We start from the raw sequence: 9,537 nt of genomic DNA on the forward strand, positions 1-9,537 counted from the left end.
TCCCTGCAGGTAAAAGTCATGGCTTAGTTCCATTCTTTAGAGGGTGCAATAATGTATTCCAGGAGGCAGTAAGCCTTTTCATTAAAAAAAAAAAAAAAAAAAAAAAACACTTTAGTTTCAATCATAATTATATCCTCCCAAAGATATTCAGAAATGGAATTTTCTTTTTTGGTAGATCAATGGCTTTATCCAAGCAACAGCTCATGAATAAATCTTTTTAAAGATCTAAAATGTGACAGAAGCTCATTATTAGAAAATACTCAAATAACTAACTATATGGCTTTAGGGGAGAAAAATTATGGTACAGTATTCTGAACCAGAGCTGCATTCTCAATGATGTATCTCTCTCTCTCTCTTTTTTTTTTTAATTATTGGGCAAGTACATTTTTATTTAGATTAAAGTGTATCTTCTGTGAGATCACTTTTCCTACATATTTCAACTGTAACAAAATAATGCAACACTAATCTCTAAGACTTTTTTCAGTAATAGATGTTTTTCCTCAGTAAATCAATGCAAAGGCTAATTGGGGTGGAAGGTGACTATCTCTCGTGGTTATAAATACATTTGCATTGCTATCAATCTTTTCCACTACCAAAGTTAAACGAGGCTGAACAACCTAGAGAAAAATGAAGTTCAATGTTAGCACATAGTAAATGCTGCCATCAAGTGGCAAAATGGAGAGTTGCTGTAACAAAAAATAAAGTTGTCAACTAAATTACTACCACAATGCTTAAAACTGGAAATCAATCTTACTCAGAGCTTGATGGGGATTTTTATCATAAGCAGGGGCTTTAAGACTACGACCCGTGGGCCAGGTCCATGGCCTGTTTTTGCATGGCCCTTCGGCTTAAAAATGTGGTCTGCAAAGCCAACCAAAAACTAGAACAAACAAAAAAACTACAATACTCTGCAAGTGAATATTCTTTGGTTGTGGGTAGCTTATTACTAAAAAATATGTTCTTACCCCTAATCCTATTCATGTCAATGTTATATGTTGGTGGCATTGAAATTGAACTATTTAATATTAAAAGTCATTGAACTCTATTGCCTGGTGTTAAAAAAATACATTATTTAAAAATCTTGGCGCCTAATATGTGCAGATTTGCTTTAGTAATTTTCAGTATTCACTGCTTAGAATTAACTTGGAAGTAGATGGGATATGTCTGAGTTATGAGAAGTAGTTAGAAGAACTAGAGCACACCTGATATTTTCACATATTAGGCAGTGGGAGATGTAGGTTTTTAACTTATTAAAGTTTGGCCCTTAAATCTCTATGATTAATTGTAATGTCAACCTATTTCCATTATACATGGCAAGAAAGAACAGTATGATACAGAGGTGAGAATTACAAAAACATGCAATTTTTTTAAATCAACACATTTTAATGACGTTCATGAGGAACTAATTTTTTCATTTACATAATGACATATTCGAAAGCACTGAGCCCTAGGTAAGATGCATATTCTCAAAGACTTTGTAAGTCATGCAGATAATTAAATAGTTAACTATTGCTAGGTGAACAAAAATATATTTTAAAGATAGATTTCATAATTAAAACGACTTTGAAAGTAGGAGCTGGTTCTAAGGTTTTCAAAGTTCTATAATACCTATGGTATAAAGTATTTCTCAAAATGTGGTCAACAATCCACCTGCAACAAAATCATATAAAGTTTTTTTAAAATCAGATTCTTAGACTTTATTGTTGGACGTATTGTGTCAGAGCTTCAAGGGATGGAATTTGAAAGGAACTTGAATTTTTAACAAAGCCCATAGGTAATCTCTATGACCTTAAAGCTTAAGAACCACCTCACTTTAGTAAACAAAAGGCAAAAGTAAACTGATTTTCTTGAGATCACAAAGCTAGTATTAAAATCAGGAATAGGAGCCAGGCTTTCAGCTCTCCTGTCCAAAATTAATTATCCTACACTACACAAACTGGAAAATACTTTTCCATTTCAGGTTTCAGAATCCTTGCACTATAATTGAGAGTTCTTAACCACAGAGAATAGAGACACTTCTTATGTTATATTTTATGGCCTTTAATAAGCAAAAAATAAAAGGTTCTAGGTTATTTAAAAAGACATAACGGTAAGAATTTTCTTATTATTCATCACCATTAGAACTAATAGCTGACTTCCTGTAAAGGCAGAAGTGTAAAATTATCTCTAATCTTTTCTTTAATAGGAAACCAAACAAAAATAAGGTCAAGAAACATAAATCAGAAGATAAACATCAGTGTGTTAGATTGTTTGCTCAGAGACAGGCATAATAATTCCTTCTATCACTGGATGCACACCCTTCTACAAAGTGACTTTGCCACCCCTTGCAAATAGATCGTCCTTGTGACTTGCTTTGACCAACAGAATGCAGCAAAGTGTTGCTCTGGGGTGTTCTAGCTTCAGCCTGGAGAGGTCTTGCACTTTCTTACTCTCTTGGAATACTGAGACCACCATGCTGTGAAAGTGTTTAGGATGAAAGACCTTGTAGAGAGAGAAGTGGAGACATCCAGCTGTGTTAGCCAGTTGAGTTACCAGCTGATTGCAGCCAGAGGAATGAACCCAGGTGAAACCAGCAGAACTGGAAGGACCAGCAGAATTGGGAGAAGCGATATATTGTGGTTGATTTAAGTTACTAAGTTTTGGGGTGGTTTATTACATAATGACAGAAAATTAATAGGCTAAGAAACAACCATAACACTAAAATACAACATAGAAAGAAAAAACCACAATGCCAAGTGCAATGAAAATAATACAAAGGCAGAGCTAGCTCTGTGATAGACACAAGCCAGAGCAGGCTCTAAGTGCAGTGAGCCTGTGCTGTGAACGCATCACAGTAGGTGGGATACACCAAGACAAAAATAATCACTCTTCACTTGAATGACCAGTGTTTCATGCAAAAGCTGTGGAACTCTCAGTAACCCTTACTTTATACCACAGAGTTGCAGATATTGCCAAGCTCAATAAGAAAAGATAGGAGGTGCTGCAGATGAAGGAGGGTAGTAGAGAAATTATCAAGGGTAAATAGCCCTGAAGAAGGAAGGAAGGAAGGAAGGAAGGAAGGAAGGAAGGAGGAAAGAAAGAAAGAAAGAAAGAAAGAAAGAAAGAAAGAAAGAAAGAAAGAAAGAAAGAAAGAAAGAAAGAAAGAAAGAAAAGAAGAAAAAAGAAGGAAGAAGGAAGGAAAGAAAGAGAGAGAGAAAGGAAGGAAGGGAGGAAGGGAGGGAGGGAGGAAGGAAGGGGGGAAGGAAGGAGGAAGGAAGGAAGGAAGGAAGGAAGAGAGAGAGAAAGAAAGAAAGAAAGAAAGAAAGAAAGAAAGAAAAAGAAAGAAAAGAAAAGAAAAGAAAAGAAAAGAAAAGAAAAAGACAGGAAGGAAGAAAGGAAGGGAGGGAGAGAAGGGGAGGGAGGGAAGAAACAAATGAATGCATGCATACACACCCACATTCACAAACACATTTGTGACTTCACTATGTGCCACAGAGACTTCTAGCCAACCCAGATTTGACTTATATGCCTAGGGTAGGATATTAGTGAGAGTATGTTCAAAAGCCATGGTCTAAAAGTAAACTTTCTGCTGCACTCTACCTAACTAACCCTCCTCTAGATGATCCATCACCAAATAGCTGATTCAGGTGTGTATTATAGATGAATAATAGTTAGGAAAAAATCAGCTGGGGCATATACAAAAATAGTTCCAAAAACATAAAGAAAAGAATAGGGCAAGCAGAAGGTAGATTTAAAAAATTTACAAGACTATAACACAAATCAGACCAAAAAACATAATGGCTATAGTACTATTTAAATACAAGGAATTTTAAAAATTACAACCCCTTGAAAACAAGTGTTCAGACAAGTCATAGTAGAACTCAAGGAAAAAGATAAGAAAATAAATATAATAAAAAGTGGCATGTCGGAGTCAAAAAATAGAAGAGAAAATAAAACTGTTTTGGAAATGAAGGTTACATTAGAAGTGTCAATAGGGGAAGAAAGAACAAGCTATTTCTGAAAGAACAGAAATATAGAAGAATAAAGAATTTTAAAGTATTTGAAAGAAAATTTACTGTTGTGGAGCCAAAGAAGATCCAACATGTGTATAACTGACATTCCTAAGTAGGAAGCATAAGACCTTTCAAAGACCTAATAAAAGATAATTTCCCTGAAATAAAGGAAGAATCAAATGTATAGATAAAATGAGTACATTGTGCAACAGGAAAACAGTTTTATAGAATAATCAATATATAACTTGAGAAACTCACTAGACTTTAATGATAGAACCTGCAATGGGGGCAAGAAGAAATCAATTTCCCTACAAGAGAGAATAAAATCTGGCTGACTTCAGATTTTTATAAAAAGCACTGTAGAAGGCAATAGAGCAATATCTACCAATATCTCAGGGAAGAAAAACATAAACTAAGAATGTTCAATCTGAACCAATTATCATTGAAAGTACAAAAGTAATTGCTGGATAATATGAATCTTGCAACATAATATGAAACGTGATTCCTTTCAGCACTTCTTGGAAACAACTACCATACTAGGGTATCCCCTACACTTAGAGATGAATGGAGAAGTCGTAAAGACACAACTCAACTGTGCGAATTATGAGTAAAACAGTACATAAGTGTTATAGACCACAGCAATTTAGAAATAATAATATAATTTACCTCAGGTGATGAGGGAAAGTAAGATAAAGACTGCTTCTCTCTATCTCTCTTAGAAGAGAAAGCAAATAGACATTGAATCTTAAAGTAAGCACTCATTAAATCACTATTTAAATATATAAACACACGGAAAAATATAAACATTTCAGACCACATAGCAAATAAAAAATGATTAAGAACTAAAGCATATCATAAAAATGGTAGGCTTAAAATTTTAAAATGGTTGTTAAAACACTAAATGCAAATGAGCAAAAACTATTCTCAATATTTTTACACCTAAGTCCCTCAGATTAGATCAAAAAAAGAAAATCATTTGTTACATAAAAGAGTGATTCCAAAAGAGTTAAAGAAAAAAACAAAGCAGTAAACAAACAGACCTGAAACTGCTGGTCAAGGAAGAGCCAGAAATCCAACAAATTTCCCTGTAGAGATAGGAGACTTCACTCTTCCCTCATCCATGGGGAGGATGATAAAGCCCATGTCTTCCTGCAGGAGGTACACTCTAAAATGGAAAACCAAAATTTAACAACCAATTATAACAAATCATAGCCTAATTTCAACATGTCTCACTCCCTCATTCAACATTTATTCAACAGCATCAGCAGTACTGCATCAGCAGTACTAATAAAAAGTATTAATAAAAAGTAAACCCTGGCTGGTATGGCTCAGGGTATTGAGTGCCGGCCTGCAAACTGGAAGGTTGCATGTTTGATTCCTGGTCACAGTACATGCCTGGGTCGCAGGCCAGGTCCACAGCTGGGAGTGCATGAGGGACAATGGATCAATGTTTCTGTCCCTCTCTTTCTCCTTCCCTTCTCCTCTTTCTAGAAATAAATAAAATCTTTAAAAATAAATAAACTTTTATGTTTTTGTATTAATAAGTTATTTTAAACTGAGAATGAGCCTATTCTGAATTTTTTAAAGCTTGTTTCTTTCAGTAACAGTGCTAAAGGGTTGCTTTTGGAAAAATATCACTCCCCTTTTTTCATTTTTTTAAAAACTGTCTTTCATATCATTGGCTCAAGAGTGAACAAAGAAAGGGAAGTTTATCTAAAAGATGATGACAACCCATTGAGTTTGATATTCTTCCTTTCACATTTGCATAACTTTTACAATATGTTTCCATGCTTCTTCAAAAGAAGCTGAAGTGATTTGGCAATCCCAAAAAGCTGTGTTATAGTCCTCTAGGAAAAGATACTCCAATTTTATTACAGGAAGCTTAGGAGAACTCTAAGACTCATGAAAGTTATGACATTAAGAGAATCACAAGACAATCACCCAAGACCACTATTTCATTTTTCACTAACCTGGGTGTGATAGGTCTTCCTACCAAGAGGTGATGACTAGAGGTAACAATCTGGGTCATAGCTTGAAGCCAAAACAAGAAGCCGCCAGGATACAGGCAGGGAAAATTTTCACAGAGGTGGCAAGTTCAAAAGAGACTGTGAATATCACAAAACTGGACATACTAGTAAAGAAAGAAAACCTTGGCAGAAAATATCAATATGCACCGTGCTCAAACAGAGGAATAAATGATCTTGGTTGATTTAAATAGGTAAATAAACAAACATTAAATTTATAGATACTTAATCATGACTTCCTAAAATTACTTCTACTTAAGCTATGACATTTGAAAGTGACTTCACTTTAACCTTTCCACTAAAATGGATCCACCAGGTTTTGGGCAAGTGCTTGAGCCAATAAAACAAGGAGGAATCCCCAAAGAAAGCTGTTCTATTATGTCTCTCTAATAAAGTGCTTGCACGATGCTCACACTGCTTTCATGGGTTGATTGGTCATATCTAAATTAACTTTTAAAATGCATGTCTTGGATGTTATCATATGTGAGATTAGCTGAGAACATTATGTCCCTTGTTGTCTCTAGAACGGACATAAGTGGTGTATCGAAAGGAGGGGGTGGCTACAGAAAGAGTAAGGCAGAGACGTCAAAGAACAAAAAGCTGAATGCTAAATTAACACGGTACTTTTCCCTATAATGTAGATGTACGTGGGGCCAACAATTCACTTTTTTTTATAATAGGCAACCTTTATTGAACACTTAGTATATACAGGGACTATTCAAATTAATCCTATGGGAAGGAGGCATTATCATTTCCCCCAATTTTCACCTTGGGAAGTGGGCACAGAGAGCTTTAGTAATTTGCCCAAAGTCCCAAAGTGAAAGTAGCCATGATTCATACCCAAGTAATTTAGTACTACAGTCTGTGCATTAAGTTTTTATATCTACTCCTTTGAATTTGAATTAAATTTCTTGAATATGTTTAATCTGAAAAATTCCTAGTAACTGTAACCCATTTATATGAATTCACTTAGGTAATCTAATAGCTTAATTATAAAACTGAACATATAATTTGCTACTACCTGCTTTACCATTAGCAACTTAAGGTTTTTATCTAGACAACTATGAAAGATTGCCTATTTGATTATTTGATTTCTTCTTTTTTAAAAGACCCATTTGGAAATGTTTTCAGTTAACCAATTGAGTAAAACCAGCAAGGTACTATTCCAGGTCCTTCACAGATGTTTGATTTCACATAAAACTACCCTGAAAGGAAAAAAAAATAAATAAAAAGAAAAGTTTACTATATTTTGATGTGTTCCCATTATTTCACTCTTAAATAAATTTAAATGCCAGGAATGCTTCCTCTTTCTGTTGATTTGTTATCATTGACGGATCAGTTTCAAATGATTAGAAAGAATCCACCAGGCCATCATCAGCACACTCTCCTTTGGAGAACACGTGCCATCTTGTCTGGGTCTCTTTGAGACATAATCATCATCTTCACAACCTTTTTTCTGTGGTAAAGAGCAAGCTCAGCAGAGTATCTCTCCAACTTGTTTCAGAACAGCAACTTCTTCACATCTGGGTGGTTCATTTTTTTTTGTTTTACCAAGTTTCTCATGCTTTTCATTATATCTAGTAACTGTGACAAGCAAATTCTGTCTTCTTTCAGTATCAGACTTTGTGATAAACAACTTGTCATAGTAATTCCTGCTCTGGATGCACCAGATAAAATGGCAGTCAGGGCAATTTGAGGTGGTGTATAGGAAACGTCAGTATCCATCAATACAACTCTATTAAGAAAGTCATCAGCTGTTTTCCTTAAAATCAGCATGGGATAGCAGGTCTTTAAATCAATGAGAAAGCCCTTAAAAGCTCTATAACAATTGTGGGCAAAAAGGTGGAAATTAAGTTGCTGTATAAGGAGTGGTTCATATTCCAAAGTCTGTTCAAGTGTCTTCTCCTGTCCAAAAGGATTCGCCTGAAGATTTCCAACAAATGGACCACACACATTGAATTTGTCTACTTTGCAGGCCAAAATATGCCCAAGTGAGCATTATTTTCCAGGGGTGATATTCTATTACTGAATTATTAAGATAAAACTGCTTGAAATACATACAAACTGTACCCACAGCAGATCTTGGCATCGTTGGCTTAAACACCAAACAAAATTCCAATAATCTTTTCTCATAGTATTCGCACAGTCTCATTTTTCATGAGTCTCGGGAAAGACTGGATTATTTGGAAGAAGCTTCCTGTTCGCCGCCGCTTGGCATTTGAACTTGCGGCTGGCATCGGCGGCAGTGGTGCCAGCTACTCCTTGCCGGCCAAAGTCCGGTGCCGTTTCTGGCTGCTATTGTGGTATCTTATTAAGTCCGAGGGCAGGCCCAGGAAATCTGGAGAAAAAGACCCCAAACGCCACAACACCATGGGGTAAGGCCGCTAAGCCAGCACAACGGAGGGGGTCAGGTTGGCCGGCATGGGTGCGCTGATGAACAATCGTTTCACGTTTAAGCCATTAACTATTCTAGCAGAGTTGTCTGCTTGAGAAATTACCTATGCTATCTAGTGTAATCCTCATCACAATCCTGAAAGATAAGTGGTAATTGTTCAATATTTTGCAAAAGAGCAAACAGGTAGAGATTAAGTAACTTCTGCACTCTCCTCAAACCACACCTCCTCCAAGAAGCTTTCCTGAATTCCTCTCCTCCCACTAATTGGATTGGATGGTATCAATCTCACCCCCTCAGCATTCCCTTAGCACTCTGCATTGTAACTGGGATACCTCCTTGCTCACCACTCCCGCCCCCTCTAAACAGCCGTGAAGGCAGTAACTACGCTTCATTTATCTCTACATCTGTAGAAGTGTGGCTGGTGGGGCTCAATTCATATTTCATAAAGGTAAGGACTAGGTATGTACAGAATTCCTCAAAGGGCAAGGGCAACCTCTGATGGCTGGTCCACCAGTCCAGATGCAACATTAGGGATCTTCTGGTCCTTACACAAGTTCTCATGGCTCCAGGCAGTCTTCTCACTTAGGAACAAGCCTAAATAATACACTTCAAATTCAGGACTAAGAGGGGAGACTAAAAACAATTAAGTCCCTCTGATTTTTATTACCAGTTGTTTTTAACTAATCCTGTGGTTTAAAATTACATAAATTCGTCCTAAACTGTCCCATGAAATCCTTGGTGTTTAAGGGAAAATATAACCATTTCTAGATAAAGCACTTACACTATTTTGACAACCTATCTTGTGTATAATGTCTCTGGCATTAATTTCAGATTCAGGAAAAGGGAATTCAGCCATTTTTCATAGTGCTGCAGAAGTCGTACACATTTCTGCTGAATCAAGCTCAAGATACTGCTACAAGACCCCCTCAACTGAAACATATCACCTCAGCCACCATACGTTAATATTAAAACAAAATGGGAATCAGTTTTTCAACCCAATAGTTTACCTAAAAGTCTCTCTTAGGCAGGTTTGACCTTTACATTGTGAATTTCATTTTGCTGTAAGCTCTTACATTTATATTACTGCTTAAAATTCACTCTTCATAGAAATCTGCCCTAACAATTT

General features: G+C 36.1%; 1 pseudogene; it reads right to left on the reverse strand.

Moving 5' to 3' along the window:
- Positions 1-7,340: 7,340 nt before the first annotated feature.
- LOC129083530 (cyclin-H-like) lies at positions 7,341-8,316 on the reverse strand (annotated as a pseudogene).
- Positions 8,317-9,537: the final 1,221 nt, after the last annotated feature.

Source organism: Pteronotus mesoamericanus, unplaced genomic scaffold (genome assembly GCF_021234165.1).
Source record: "Pteronotus mesoamericanus isolate MK-2021 breed Mesoamerican mustached bat unplaced genomic scaffold, CSHL_Meso_final scaffold_167, whole genome shotgun sequence".
Lineage (NCBI taxonomy): Eukaryota > Metazoa > Chordata > Mammalia > Chiroptera > Mormoopidae > Pteronotus > Pteronotus mesoamericanus.